Source organism: Myxine glutinosa, chromosome 6 (genome assembly GCF_964187855.1).
Source record: "Myxine glutinosa chromosome 6, kmMyxGlut1.1, whole genome shotgun sequence".
NCBI classification, from domain to species: Eukaryota; Metazoa; Chordata; class Myxini; order Myxiniformes; family Myxinidae; genus Myxine; species Myxine glutinosa.
This window is the reverse complement of record NC_136266.1, coordinates 35751001-35767921: the sequence shown is the minus strand read 5'-3', so window position 1 is coordinate 35767921 and position 16921 is coordinate 35751001. Positions and strand designations below refer to the sequence as shown.

Sequence of the window (16921 nt, the reverse complement as noted above, 5' to 3'; positions counted from 1 at the left end):
ACACCCTCTCAGCTCTCACCGAATCAATTATCCCCAAGTGGCTAATAACTTTATATGATTAATCCCTCTGCTCTTCTCGCAAAAGAAAGCTGCCAAAAGAAACCAAGAAAAGCTACACAAGGTCACCCCTTTGCTGTTTTAAACTCTCACCGAGTTGCTCTAAAGCAGCAGACATTCACAAGTAGCACATACGTACCTGAGAATCCCAATGCTACAAACCCCTCAGATATCAAAACAGTTTCATCACTTTTTGGTGAGTCATCACATCACTCATCAGTAACAGTGTAGGCAGAAACGCGCACCACCGAGGCTCCCAAACATGTACCATGTGCAATTCCAATAGCTGTTCTCATATAAATATAAAGACCCAGCCGTGTGTCTCACCCATAATTGGAGGGAACAACCAATCAGAATTATCCTCTGGTGGCTGGGATCTTACTTTGATCGTTTCAATGAAAGGGCTTTCTTTATTTATCTTTAATGGATCAGGAAGAGATGGAACACTGAATGGATTAGGATGCAACAGAACAAAAGGAATAGTAGAGAGAGAGGGGGTGAAAACACCAAAGCAGAGTTGAGAGATAAACCAGGGGGAGACTTGGGAAAACAATGGGTGTGTGGAGGAATGGGGGGCAGGAAGGGATGCATGGGGTGGATAAAATGGAAACTCGCATGAAGGAAAAGCTGGAAATTTGGAAGGAGGTGGGCTCAGTAGCATGTTGGTGGGGGAGGAGGATCAAAGAGATGATGGTTTTAGATTGGGGATTTTTTGGTTTTTTTTGTATACAAGATCGAGGCTCGTGTAAGAGCTAACATCAATCACAAAAAAACAACAAACGGACACACAAAACATACAATAAAGGGAGCGGGCGACAAGATGGGGAGAGAGAGGGAAGCACTCAAGTACAACAGCAGAGAACAGGGACATCAGAAGATCTGTGGGAGGGTGAGGGCTTGGGGGAGGAGGCATGGGAAGGCGGGTGGGGGGGGGGGAAGGGGATGATCTGATATGGTGTTGGGATGATCTGGCAGGATGAAGGCAGGGGGGGGGGGGGGGAATGATCTGATATGGTGTTGGGATGATCTGGCGGGATGAAGGCAGGCGGGGGGGGGGGGGGGGGGATGATCTGATATGGTGTTGAACAGTTGTCCTGAAGACCTTGAGGGAGGAATGTGATTGAAGAGAATGTGGAAGTTGCTCCCGCAGTTGGAGAAAAAGAGGAACAAATGAGTTGAGGTGAGCAGTGATCCTACATTTAGGTACTTTGACGAGGAGGGGGTTGATGGTGGAATGTTTTCAGCCTGCAGACACCTAGGGGGTAGAGGTGGGACAAAGCACGGAAAGAACAGAGGGTGCAAGACCAGAAAGGAGGCGTTAGAATAGAGAGAGACCACAGACCTGTCTGCAATGGCATAGTGATAGGCCCATAGACTTGTCTTCAGCATGGGAGATTCCAATGATCTTGAAGGCCTTGGTTTTCATGGCGTCAAGCTGAGCAAGATGTGAGGCAGGGGAGCCAACCCAGAGGAGAGAGAGCAGTACTTCATCAAGTGGCGAATTAAGTCCTTGTAGGTGGATAGGAGTTCAGGTGTGCCAAAGAGGGACATTGTACGATGGAGGTTGCCCAGTCGGTGACTTGCTTTGGAGGCCAATTTTTAAATGTGGTTTGCCCAAAAAAAGGTCATGGCTCATAGTAAGACCAATAAGTTTGAGTATCTGAACTTCCTCAAGAGGATTGTTAAGAAAGTAGATAGGAGGGTTTGCCAGACAGTCCTTTCGAAGAGAGGATTTGAGTGATCCTTGGGGGAAATTACACGACAAATGAACACCATGTAAATTTTGGTAAGTTTGGCATCTTCAGGGGTTGTATGGACCCCTGGTGTGATGGGTGACACTTTTCCCATTTCTTCCTCAATGTTGCATCAGCATTTAAACGATGTATTGACTTTGCAATTAACCAGCAGACAGGTCTGAAAGATCAATCACATTGAAAACCATCAGGTGGTGTATGACACGGGGCTCATGTTTTTACAGTTCAATAAAAATGCGTCTCCCATGGTACAAACCTATTAGTTGAACATGTCTAGACGAACATCATTGTTAAAGTTTAATCCAAGAAAACTTATCTTGTGATGTATTTGCTTGGAGATCATATTTGGAACATATTGCTTGTTTCCCTTGACCTACTTTGAAATGCTACCTGTTTTGAGAATACAATTTGAAAAAATACCTTCAGGAGGGTGACTTAAATTGCTACAAGTAATGATTGGAAGGATACACAATGGCTGTTCTAACACAGTGGCAAACAACCAGTTCCAATCAGGTTTCCAAAGAAACTTCGCCACATTGCACAGCAGCCATTACAAAATGTTTTAAAGTTGTTTCTGCAATTTGATCATTGTCGTGATACCTGATGGTGCTCCATTTTTTTTGGTATAGGTGATACTGTATGATTAATATTTATGCAACCAGGTTTGTTTTGGATAAAAGGGGTCTGCTGTGGAGTTCATTTGGGTTTTATTTTGGTAAACATGAAGAAATAATGTAAAACTAGAACGCCACTCAGTAGAGCGCATACTCCCGCCGTGGGTTTAGTTGGAATAATACGTTTTGTTTAACATCCCCTCTCCCCAAAACAATAAATGAAAAATAAAGTAGGCCCCAACTGTCAGAGAATTTATTTTGATATATCTCGGAATTAGAGGAGAAAAACATCATTTAAGAATAAGAATAAAAGCTTTAATGCAGTAAAACAGAAAAGAAAATTCCCCAAAAAATTCCCAAAGAAAATTCCTGGATCGGGAATAATATCCTGAGCTTCACCAAAAACCAATCAATTCTTCCTTATCCCAAGGGCAATCATCCCACCAACTTTCATCCAAATCCGTTCAGAACTTTTCCAGATATCTTGTTCACGAACACACGAACACACACACGGACGGACACGATCGAATGCATTACTCCCTGGTGGGGGTAATGATAACACAAACCTAAATTATGTCACAAAGACTCAGTTGACTGACTCAAGACTTTCACAAAGACTCAGACTTATGGTTCAGGTCTTCAGGACGTTGTTTGAGCCAAATATGGTCTTCCTCAATTGCCCATACAGAAATGGATTTCCAGCTTGGTATCAGTCAGTTTGCTGTCTCAGCCAATGAGCTTTAAGAATCATGGAACAATCTGTCAGCCTGTTCTCTAAGCTCCTTTCTTTGATCCCTTGATCGATATCAGAGAAACAAAGCTGAACCCAGTGACCCATTTCACTTACCTGGGCAGTACAATTTATATTAATACTGCAGTCATCCCCTCTGCTCTACGTAATGATGGGTAAACCTGGTTTCATTAGGGGACAGAACAGAATACTAAACAAAACATGGCAAAGACAGTGTTCTGATGAGATATGCGGAATGTAAGAATGGAGGCATTCCATGATCAGTTCTGTAGGAGGACCACCAAAAGAAGAGGCCAGAATCTTTGCTTCAATGATCCAAAACCATGATCTTTTCAATGATCCGATAACCGTTTCCAAAACCATGATCCCCATTGACCTTCCACAATCTTATCCTTTCCAAGTTTCGAGTTGTTCCTTCCTGAGAGTTTGCTTCTGTGTCCATCTTGTCCACCTGGTGTGTCCTCCCCTCGCCCTCATTCTTCCCCACTGCCCTTATTTCTACAAGTTTCTCTCCATTTTGTCCCTCAACCCTGCTGTTGTCTCCCCCCCCCCACGTTGTGTCCTGATCCATTCTATGTTCAAGATCCTCCATGAGCCTCGACTTCGTATCCCCCCCCCCCCCCCCCCCAAAAAGAATTGGTTTGGCATTTTTAGCATTCCTATCTGAGCATATTGCTCATGATTCTGGGATCACCAGCCCAAAGTCCATGCAAATCCTATGTCCTGCATCTGTTTGTCCATGCCTACCAATGTCCTTGTAAATCATGTAAAAGTTCATTGAAGTCTCCTTCCATCTGTGATTATTCTACAAGTTCCTCCTTGAATTCTAGATCACTGGGGGGGAAAAGGAGCTCTCCTTAAGGTTCCTAAACAGAACAATGATTCAGGGAAGTGTGCAAGCCTGAATTTTAAACATCAGTCTGGACATGTTCCTGCCTACAGGCATCAAGATCAGCAAGCCAGAAAAATGCTGAAAGTTCAGAGCTTACAGGGAATCCTGTATACTACGTGACTTCAAAATATCATGAGGCACTGGGTGTAAGCAGAATGCCTCCTCTTCATAACCAAACACATCATGAGTGATGGCGTCCTTTTTCACATTGAATTGGAGTGACCAATCACTAGTAAGATGAATTAGATGAAAGAAAATCTCAAACAAATTGAATTTCCCAATTCTGACAAATGTCTCTCCAAAGATTTTTTTAGCCTCTTTCTCGGAGTGGTGTTTCTGTCTTCAGACGTCAACGCAGAAACAAAGAAATATTGACTGGAATACAGCAAAACTTTAAAGAACATAAAAGTGAAGCCTTCGATGCCTTTCAATATCTCATTACAGCGAAGAAATTCTTAATTATGGATTTAGATCGGATGCTCCACTCAGCATAATTAGCTTGACTGAGCCATTAAATCATATAATTCATTCATGCCCACTTGGCATGTCGTACACAAACTGGAAGGCGTGGCTGATTTGATTTGATTTAAAGTGGAGCGGTTTCGCTTCCCTTTCATGGGTGAGTGTTGTTTATAACTCCGACTTGTTTGTGAGACCCAGTGATGATTGAAAACTGGACTTGGCCGGTTGGATAGCCCAAAGGTATGCGCACTCACCTCTGAGCGGTCTAGTCTGGGTTGAATTTTGACCCAGCTATAAATATTGTCTCCTTGGTGTTTCGCAGGCAGTGCGATGCATCAATGCACCGTCCAACAGATGGATGCGAAACTCGGTTTTCTGTCTATCAGCCTTAATTAATGTAATGAATTAATGGAGATTCCACTGTGTAAAAACAGTGATTCCACTGTTTTTCCGTCTAACAGATGGATGCGAAACTCGGTTTTCTGTCTATCAGCCTTAATTAATGTAATGAATTAATGGAGATTCCACTGTGTACTTCATAAGGAACAGGCGACTTATCGCCAGCACCCTGAGCAAATACCAAATTCTTCCATGGATTGTGGTCTACAACTACGAAGAGCAAGTGATTCATTAGAAACCGGTCTCCAGCTTTATTGGGTGTTATCTCCAACAGGTTGTTTTTCCTATCCTGTTTGCTCAAACATTACCAAGCTACCTGCATGTTAGGGTACTTGTTATAGTTAGTCACCTATGCACAACACAATATGAAAAAGTTCAGGGGGGACGTATTTGGTGTATATTTTTATTTTTCCATTGGATGTCTCTGGTCATCTGCTCTTCTTTAAAGATGCTCCACACTTAACATTCTGATATTCAGAACACATGACCAGTACAAACAAGCATTCTGAGTATTGCGCTGCAATAGCCTACATGTCCCCTACCGGCAGTCTGTCGTTCGAAAAACTGTTGGGGGAAATTACCAATGTTCAAAGCGCCATAACTTTGTCAAAAATGATCGAAACGTCGTGAAGTTCGAACTTGATCTGTAACTTATCATGAGGAAACCATGTGCCAAGTTTGAAATCATTAGCTTTGAGAGTTTAGAAAAAAAGTCCGGACAACTGTTCTTTGCATGACGGACTGACAGACTGACAGACAGAGGGACGGAGTGCAAACCTATAGTCCCCTCCGGTGTACACCGGTAGGGGACTAAAAATAACCAGGTAGTGGTGTCATATATCTTGCTCGACAATCAATTACTCTCTCCATCAAAGCTTCATGGAGCACCCAGGGAACATTACAAATTCCCAGCTATGAGATACCTTCACTTTTGGAACAACGATCCATGATACTCATAGACAAACACTTGAAATTGTTTTGTAATGTCATTGCATACCCACATAGCCCGATACACTGATGGGATAGCACAGTGGTTTTGTTTGGGGTTGCCTCTGAGCCATCTTGTCCAGGTTTATTTTATCCAAACCCACTATAAGCTGTCAGACTGGCGTTTCGTTGGCAAGGCGTTGGATCAATAAGTGCGCTGTCCTATGGATAGACTTTAAGCTGGATACCCGTCTACTTGCATTAGCTGGTGGACATTAAAGATTCTAGCCTGTTGTTTTGCTGAATCGCAAGGATGTTGTCTCTGGCACTGTGACCAACTTCCAAAATTCCAAATGTCTTCAGTAATGATGCAACCAGTGGTGCTAATTCGTAATTGAATTTGGATTCAATATGCATTCGCCAATGATGACAATCACCATCATATCATGTGGGCCAAGATAACCTGCTGTAAAGGCCATGCTGTATTGCTTTTAGCCAGGCAGCTTCCCTTCAAAATGCCATCCGTTATTACCTGTTTACATTGTGGGCCCTTTAATGCAGAGGAATCATGTAATCCTCTCATCCACCATCGAAAAGCTTCTAATTTATTTTTTTTACAGATTGAACGATTCACCTCTCATCTTGAGCAAATGCATGCGGCAGACGCTCGGTTAGTCGTCGAGACGACAATGTGTTGTTGAGCTTACATAATCTTTAAAAAAAGAAGAGATGACATAAGCAAATACAATTACAAAAGAAAATGTAATGCCAACAAGTAGCTGCTCTTTCACTCGGATAATATTTGTAACATTATACAGGGGTAATTGGGCAAGAACAGTTTTGTTCAAGCATCAAATGAGTGCAAAGAATCAATGGATAAAGGAGAAGTCGGAATAATAATGAAGCGATGTAGAGGGATAAAAATGAAGCTGAAATGTTTTTATTTTACGAAATTTATAATTTCTGGTTTTAGGAGTGGGATTCTTAGCTTTTAGAGCTTAATCACTGTTAATAAATAGTTCAAAGTTTAATCTCAATTTTCAACTTGGCAATGCATTCAGGGGGTTGACTCCTCAACCTGTCATCCTTCCAAGGTCAGCAAAATGATTACCACCTTGCCGGGATCAATGAGCCATTCGAGTATCACGCAGCGGAGTGGCGACCCATCCAAGATTATGCCCAATAGTCAAGAAACTGCTTCGGCAGCCCTGTGCATCTGAAGATGCAAAAAAGAGTGGGCAATGCATTCTGGACCAGGGTGAACGAATTGGAAAGTTCAACTGCGTGATTGTTTTCATAACACCGTGCTGACTGAGCTAATTCCGAGGGTTTCCTTTGATGGAGAGTCAAGATTGGTGGCTCCCCATGGCTTTGTTCTTCTTTGACCAGAGGCAATCCTTTCGCCCTTCCAATTAATCCAGTTGATCCTATATATATATATATATATATATATATATATATATATTTATATATATATTACATATATATATATATATATATATATATATATATATATATATATATATATATTTATATATATATTACATATATATATATATATATATATATATATATATATATATATATATATATATATAATCGTTAGATTAAATAAGACGCGGACGTAGCTTCAGGACGTCGATCTTTAATTGTCGACAAGCTTTCGACCAACAAAGGTCTTCCTCTGAGTCTACAAAAACAGCAGGCATGTATATCAGTCAAGTATGTATGGTGATATGTGTGTGAGATGTGTGATGTGTGTAGAAAATGCATACAGAAGGAAGAGCCACGCCAAAGTTCACTCACCAGCCCCAAGTTCAACGGAAGTGACCGTTTGCGTTACAGTTAGGGTGCACGTGCATATACAAATATAGAGATATACATACATAAACACACAAGCATATATTCATATCCCATTTATATTCATATAATATATTTATATATTTATATAAATGACATATAAAGGTAGAATGAATGAATGAATGAATGGGTTACGGTTAACAATTTGATTGGGTTGATGTGGGAACATGCTTTAGTCATCAAAATTTATGCCATGAGGGACTTTTGTCCGAAGTTTGTGTATCCAAAAGGACTCACGTTTCAGAATCGTGGTGTGTGATCGATTTGTGATTGATTCAATGGCAGAGATTTGAATGTCATTTATAGAGTGATCCGGTTGATTAAAGTGTATCGTGTAAGGTAGAGATTTGCCCTGACTGGTGTGGAAGTTATTGATTTCTTATTTAATCTAACGATTATTTATTCAATACAAATGAGACGCCCTGCTCGTACTTTGGAGTTTCTACTATTTCTTACAGTTATATATATATATGTATATATATATATATATATATATATATATATATATATATATATATATATATATATATACACATATATATATATATATACACATATACACATATACAGTATATAGTATATATATTGTTACGTTTGTAGGGGGTAGGCAGCGATTACCTTAGTCCAGGTGGAATTGCATAGGTAGTATGCTCCGAATGTCGTGTAGCCATCTTGATGTACATAAGTCAGGCCGTATGTCGTGTAAGCTTGTATCTTCGTTCCCATCACGAGGGGTGGGGTTATGTTAATTAGTTAGGGATTATGGCTAATTAATCCCCTGTATGTAATGGCCTCTGTTATTTTTCCTCTGTTCCTTATGACACCAGCAGCACACACACCTAGACAGAAATCATGCATTTATAGCACTAAATAAAAACGACCAGAACAAGCCATTGAACACTGCCACTGACACTGCCAGCCATGACATCGCAACACAAGCAGGCAGGCCTGGGAGGCCACGCCCCAAAGAGCAGGGATTGGTCAGGACACAAAAAGCGAGGAGATGGCACTATCTGATAGGAGTGGACATGCAGACGTCGTAGGATGACGTCAGAGCCTTGAGTACAAAGGAGTTGGAGGGCAGACATTTCGCCTCTTAGGTCCGGACTTGATAGAGAATGGTCAAGGCTCTTGACTTCCTTGCATCTTCTGGCTTTGGTGGTGAATGGTCACGATTTCATATCTCGCTGTGCTTCAGGATTTCACGGCGAACAGTTGGAGTTCATAGCACTACTGCAAGAGGGGAATTCATTGACGAGCACGTGAACATTTCGTAGTGCTCTGTTTGCGCGGGGTTTGGATTGAAGGCATGGCACATTTTTTTTCTTGGCATGTCGGTGTTGGTGAACGAGATCATGAGGACGAGCGCGGCTGAAGCGGCTAAGCGGGTGCGGCTCATTTACTTTTCGCACGGAGCCAGGAGTGAGTGGCCCGTGCAGTGAGGCCTAGTTCCCATGCACGGGCAGTGCAGCATGCGGTTTCCCACGCAAGACGTAGAGGCCTGTGATGAACCGGGACGATTCCTGACGAGGTTCAAGAGCAGCTCGGAGCTAAGTGCCCACCAAAATAACGCATTTATTTTCGTTCTTTTATATTTCCCTTTGTCTTGATGGGGATGTCCCATTTAGGATATTAGTCTTATCGCACATTTTCTTGTTTGCTGGCACTTATTTTCATTAAACCTGTTTATTTGTACATTTTAATTTTGTGTCGGTTTAGAGTTAATCATCACAGGTGCGAAGATTGCTGGTGAACCCATGCAGGTAAGCGCTCGTGGCTCCTCTCCCCCACTCTTCCCCCCGCACGTATAACGAAGGTCCGCATTGGATTGAACACCTTGGAGTTAAAGCTCGTTTGGTCATCCGTGTTGCCCTGCGGTGTTCACTACAGGGCAGACACACGATTATATATATATATATATATATATATATATATATATATATATATATATATATATATATATATATATATATTACATAGTAACATGGTCAGTAACGTCTCCGTTCACGAGAGCGGTGTGATACGGTTTAATTGGCTGTTCAGCTTTGCCCACCCCACTTTGCATATACCCCGCCCACTTTGCATATAAGGGGATGTTGAGATGATTTTATCACTCTTGAGGAAGATTAATGTAGGCGTGTGGCTTTGTCACATGTTGTTAATCGAAACGTTGAGTCATTGTTTGTTCAATTAAAGGTTGGAGATCTTACCATGGAGTCATATATATATATATATGTATATGTAATATATATACGTACATAAATATATATATATATATATATATATATATATATATATATATATATATACAGTATATATATATATATATATATATATATATATATATATATATATATATATATGTATATGTATATGTATATATATATGGATACATACGTGGGTTCGTAGATGTCTCACCTGAAATGAGCAATTTCCTTTGGAGTGTGTATTGATAGAAACGGGAATTCAGTGTAAATATTCATTGATCAGATGTCACAATGGTTGCAGCTGGTAATCTCGACAACCTCGTTCCATCCTATCAGCTAAGATTTCCAATCCATGCTTGTTTTACCTCCGAATAACTGCTCAGGAGTGAGGATGATATTATGAAAGCTCACCTGGGAAATGGGTTTAGGTATGTTTTGGGCCTACAGACTGATGGAAGATCACCAAAGTTATTTCCGTACCAACCGACCACCTCTAGTCACCTATCCCTTTCCACATTCTTTCTTCAGCTCCCGACCCTCTCTCTATACTTCCCATAGCTTTGATTTCAGCAATTTCCCATAGCATTGCATTCTGGTTTCCCATTTGATGATCCATATATCAGTAGTTTCAGTTTCACATTTCAACATCAGTTTTACTTTGAGATATCAGTTTATATTTGTCATTGCAACCTGTGATGTGACGCGAATAGTGCACAGAAATGTTGGCAAAACAATTTTTTCGGCAAAAAGGACATTTATTTCGAATTTTCTAAGGGGTCTAAAGTGTTTTTACGGTCATAAAGGGGACTAAAGTGTTTATAGAATCTAGGCTCTTAAAAGGGCCAAATGGGGTCTAAAGTGTCCAAATGTCCAAAAGTGTCCAACACAATAGCTTTCATAATATCCTTCATGATGTCTCTGATTCCTTAGTATCTCTCCCGGGTTACTCCCTCCTCCGGTATGATAGACCTGAGCCTCGTCCTGGAGGTGGGGTTGCTATCTTTATCAAAAACTCTCTTCCTCACTCGCCCTGCACTGCACTCTCTCCACCTCACCCCCAGGAATACCTCTGGCTACGGCTTCCCCTTCGCTCCCTTCGCTTGTTCATGTGTGTGTTGTACCGTCCACCAAACAGTGATGACTCCATCTACATCTCGCTGTCTGATAATATGGACCAACTTCTATCTACTCATCCCAACTCTCTCTTCCTCATATGTGGTGATTTCAATTGTCACCAAGCCAGTTGGCTGGGTGTGGGTACCACTCTCACCAGCCATGGCTCCTCAGCAAAGGACTTCTGCGACTCACTGGGACTGACACAATCTGTCAATTTCCCGACCCGGATCTCAGTCAACGGAGCATCTTCTCTTCTGGACTTGGTTATGACTAACTTCCCTGAAAATGTCTGCTGCTCTTCTTCTGCTCCAATCGGCTCATCTGATCATGTGCTTGTCAAAGTGGACATCTCTCTGACCATTCTCAGAGAGCCTCCTCAGCGTCGACGAGTCTGGCATTTCACTCAGGCCAACTGGCACGGTCTTCAAGCAGCCATCAATCATCTGGACTGGTCTCCCATCTCTACCGCCTCTGACATCAACTCATCCTGGGAATTCTTTCAAAGTAAATTGCTCTCTCTCATGCACAGATTTATCCCATCTCGTCTTCAGTTGTCATACCCTTCCTCCTGTCCATGGTACACGGAATCTTGTGGTAAGGCTGTTGTCCTGAAACAACTTGCTTTCGTCTCCTGGAAAGCAAATCCAATGGAAGGAAATCTCATCTCCTTTCACAAAGCCCGAAACAAGTGTGTGTCCACCCTCAGGAGAGCCAGGAAACAATATCTCACCGTTCTCAAGACCGAACTCTCTTATCTGTCTCCCTCTTCCAAATCCTGGTGGCGTCTGGTCAAATCTGTTTCTGGTGTTTGTTCCCCCTCCATCCCCTCCCTCACCTCAAACGGCTTAACAGCTGACTCCGCACGTGAAAAAGCTGAATGCCTCAACTCTGTGTTTGCCTCTAAAGCTTGTGTCCCAAACCCATCCCTCTCTGTACCCACCGTACCCAGTCGTACCCAGCTGCTCCTGGACTCTGTGTCCTTTCCTCCTGACAAGGTGGAAAAGGTTTCTGTCAACCCTCGACTCTGATTCTGCAACTGGTCCTGACGGCATCAGCCCACGGGTCCTAAAAGCATGTTCTTCCGCTCTTTCACTCCCTCTTTCTGTTCTCTTCACCCTCTCTTTTGCTCAAGGTCATCTGCCATCTGCTTGGAAATCAGCCAACATCACCGCTTTGCACAAAAAAGGTGCAAAAACAGATCCTAGCAACTACAGACCAATCAGCCGTCTCTCAATTATCAGCAAAGTCATGGAATCCATCATTGCTTCAGATATGAAATCTTTCCTCTTCTCCAATGGCTTGATCTCTGATCATCAATTTGGTTTCAGACCTGGTCACTCTACTCTGGACATGCTGCTTCTGCTTTCTCAACAATGGATGGAGGTCCTCAACACCAAACAGGAAATTAGAGCTGTCTCCCTTCACATTTCACGTGCCTTCGATATGGTCTGGCACCCTGCTCTGCTCACCAAATTCTCCTCCTTTGGTATCCATGGAAAGCTCCACGCATGGCTGGCGGACTTCCTCTCTGGTCGTAGTCAACGTGTGGCCCTGAATGGGATTCTCTCATCTCCTCTTCCTGTTCAGGCTGGAGTTCCCCAAGGTAGTGTTCTGGGCCCTGTGCTTTTTCTGGTCTTCATCAATGATCTCTCTGACACTCTTGAAAATCCTCTCTATCTCTTTGCTGATGACTCTACTCTCTGTCGCTCCATTCCTCATCCCTCAGATCGGCAGTCTGCAGCCTCCCCACTCTCTGCAGACCTGGACAAAATCACAGACTGGGCAAACAAATGGAACATGTCTTTCAATCCTGATAAATCTCACACTCTTACGATGTCTCTCCGAAAAGACCGACTGGACAACCCTCCCATCCACTTTCTGAATAATCCTCTCCAAGAAGTTCTGTCACTCAAGCTTTTGGGTCTCACTATTTGCCATGATCTTTCCTGGGAAAACCACATTTCAAATCTCGCCTCCAAAGCCAGTCGCCGACTGGGCATCCTCCGTCGTGTGAAGTCCTTCCTTGGCACACCTGAGCTCCTCACCACATACAAGGCTTTCATCCGCAGCTCTATGGAATACTGCTCTCCCCTCTGGTCTGGTGCTCCTGCCTCACACCTAGCTTGTCTTCACGCTGTTGAAACCAAAGCGTTCAGAATCATTGGAATCTCCCGCGATGAAGCTCACTCCAAGGGCCTTTCACTCACTCACCGCAGGCAGGTTGGTGGTCTTTCCGTCTTCTACCGACTCCTCTCTGGCCTTGCCCCCCCCCCCCCCCAGCTCTCTCTGGGCTCTGTCCCCCAAATATTCCTACAGGTCGCACAAGATCTGCCTGCAACCCTCTTATGGTTAAACTGCCAAAATCAATACTTTCTGCTCACCTTCACTCCTTCATTGCTCTTTTCTCCCGCCTCTGGAACAAACTCCCTCACTCTCTTCAATCCCACTCCACCCTCCAGGTCTTTAAAACAGCTGTTCACCACCATCTCTTATCCTCCCCCATCCAAAACCTTGATCTTTTCTACCCCCGCTAATTTCGGTCCCCTTGTGTTTTATACCTCCCCCCCCCCCCTCCCCCTTCCCACGCCTCCTCCCCCCAAGCCCTCTCCCTCCCACACTTCTCCCTGCTCTCAAATGTTGTGGTTGTGTGCTTCCCCTTCTCTCCCTATCTTGTCTTCCGCTCCCTCTTTTTGTATATTTTGTTTGTCTGGTTGATTTGTTTGTGAAATAAATGTTAGCTCTTCCACGAGCCTCGATTCAGTATACAAAAAAGAAAAAGAAAAAAAAAAGTTCTTAAAAAGTCTTACATTGTCCAAAGGGTCTTAAAAATTCTGAAAAGTATGGAAAAGGTGTATATGTCTCAAAAGGTTTGAAATGGGTATGAAAGGGCCTAAAGAGTGTGAAGGTCTAAGGGGTGTAAAATATCTAAGGGGTTTAAAGGGGTCTAAGAGGTGTAAACGAACCGAGTTGTTTCAAATAAATCGATGAAAAATAAACAACATGATTGGTAATAATTTATATGCTTGGTGACGCAGTTACTCTAGTACGTTTCCCCATGAGAGGGCCAAATTATTACCAATCCAAAGCATATAAATGATTACCAATCATGTTGTTTCTTTTTCATCGATTTATTTGAATTATGCTTCATTTTATTTGATTCAACGTGTGATTTAACGGTTGTTTTGATGTAACACCCCAAGGTGTGGTTTCAGTGGTGCAACGGTTTTGATGTACGGTTTAAATTTGAATGGCAGGAGTTGTTCCAGAATGGCATTGATTGGTGGTTCGGTGTCCCCACCCCCCTTTTTCTCTTATATAAGGGAGGGTATAGAATATAGAATTGTTTTGCTTTACTCTTGAGGAAGGTCAGTGGATGCACGTTTATCCGTGTTGCTGATCGAAACGTCGAGCAGTTGTTTGTTTGCTCATTAAAGGTTGGAGAACTAAAAATGGATTCATTTGATTTTAATCCCAACCACAAGTCATTACTATATATATATACTAGCAGAAGTACCCGGCATTGCCGGGCGGGGGAGGAGGAGGAGAGGGGGAAGAGGAGGGTGAGGGGAACGGGGGGGAGGGGAACGGGGGGGAGGGGGGAGGGAGAGGGGGAGGGGGAAGAGGGGGGAGGAGGAGGGGAGGGGGAAGAGGAGGAGAGGGGAACAGGGGGGGAGGGGGAGGGGGAAGGGGTAGAGGGGGAGGGGGAAGGGGGGGAGGGGAGGGTGTGGGGGTGCCCGGGGGAAGAAGGGCCCTTCCCCCCTCCCCCTTTCCCCTCCCCCCCTTCACCTCCCCCCCTCCCCCCCTTCCAGCTCCACCTCCCACCCCCTCCCCCCCTTCCCCCTCCCCCATCCCCCTCCCCCTCTCCCCTCCCCCACTCCCCCCCCTTCCCCCTCCCCCCCTCCCCTCCTCCCCCTCCCCCTCCCCCCTCCCCCCCGTTCCCCTCCCCTCCTCTTCCCCCTCCCCTCCTCCTCCCCCTTAACACCAGGGGGGTTGACTCAGCCTGTCATCCTACTGAGGTCGGCAAATTGAGTACCAGTTCACTGGTAATTATTCCCTGTGTGCCGCAAGAGGCGCCTAACAGGGTTGGCGGCACGAACCCGGAAGTCGGAACTCATTGTCGTCAAATAAATGTAGCATGTATGTTTCACTCTCTGTCACATGCCGTTGGTCCCATGTCAATCGGATGAAGTTGAAAAATTAACATTACGAAGTTTCTCTGGGACGTACTGATTCCGAATAATGAAGTTGAAAAATTAACGTTCCGAAATACGCTAATTACGCTAACAGAAGCACTGGCGCTGCGAAGCGCTAGAGGGAGCGCTGCGCTCCCTCCCTTCGATTCCCTCCCTCTTCTGCTAGCGCTTCTGCGCTAATACGCTAATTTTAAAACCCGAAGTTTTTTTTAAATTTAAGGTGTGCTGTAGTTGCTCTGAGACGTACTGATTCCGAATATGCCTTTGGTTTTTCTCTGTGATGAGTAGTTCTCGAGTTATAAGAGGACAAACAAACAAACATACTTTACTGCTTTAGATATATATATATATATATATATATATATATATATATATATATATATATATATATATATATATATATGTATGTATATATATATATCTATATATATAAAACACAGTTTGTGTGTGTGTGTGTGTGTGTGTGTAATGTTACCGATAGACTCCTAAACGGAGAGGCTTACGTGCTTGATATTTGACATAGACATGGCCATTGAGCGTGGGACGAACATGGCCGAACTCAAAATATTTGATGATCCATATTTTTTATTCATATTTACCTCAGCGCATTTCAGCGAAGTACCCGCTAATCTCAGCCGGTTCCAGAGCAGCTCGCTGATTCGCTCAGAGCGATCACGTGATGTTCCATTCCCGCCGCTCAGAGCGATCACGTGATGTTCCATCCCGTCACACGTCACTTCACCTTTTATGCGATCGTGTTTTGTATCGATTTTGTGCGATATGAATTAAAGACGTCTTTGAAACAGCTGTGAAACGTCTTTCCACAACCCTTCCGTAACCGATTGGTTACGTCTTCTTCACTTCACTTCACTTCACCTTTTATGCGATCGTGTTTTGTATCGATTTTGTGCGATATGAATTAAAGACGTCTTTGACACAGCTGTGAAACGTCTTTCCACAACCCTTCCGTAACCGATTGGAGCAGTTTCTTGCCGCACAAAACGAGATCCACGAAGCGAGTTGGTCGAGTCGTGCTGACCAAGATGGCGACACGGCGGCTTCACTTTTCACGGAGTATGAGCATTCTATATATTTTCAATTCAGTGCGCCCGTGATTTGTGGCATAGACATGACCATTGGGCCTTCACGGTGTAATTTGTGCGAGGCTTTTGTCCGAGTGAGCTTCCAAAATCCGCTTCGTGCTGTTGCGAATATGCAGGACGATGTCCGATTGTTGTGCTGCTCTACGACCATGAGAACTGCAACGTCGTTGTTGACTGGCCATCCCCTTCCCTCCCCCTTCCCCCTCCCCCCTCCGTCCCCCCTTCCCTTCCCCCTCCACCCTACCCCTTCCACCCTACCCCTCCCCTTCTCCCCTCCCCCTCCCCACTCCCCTTCTCCCCGCCCCCTCCATTTTCCCCCTCCTCCTCCTCCCTTTCCCCCCCTCCCCCTCCCCTCCCTTTTTTTTTTTTTTTTTTTTTTTTTGTATACAAGATCGAGGCTCGTGAAAGAGCGAACATTAATCACACAGAAAGACAAACAGACACATAAAACAAATAACATCGGGAGCGGTAGACAAGATGGGGAGAGAGGGGGAAGGACACAAACACAACATTTGAGAGCAGGGACCGAGAGACATGGAGACATCGAGAGATCTGTGGGAGGGAGAGGGCTTTGGGAGGGAGGCAT

At 43.8% G+C, this 16921-nt stretch overlaps 1 protein-coding gene across 1 annotated transcript in view; it reads left to right on the top strand.

Annotated features, from left to right (window-relative positions):
• The window catches only part of LOC137429688 (protein-glutamine gamma-glutamyltransferase 2), a 239826-nt gene that overhangs the window by 154802 nt on the left and 68103 nt on the right, over window positions 1-16921 (top strand).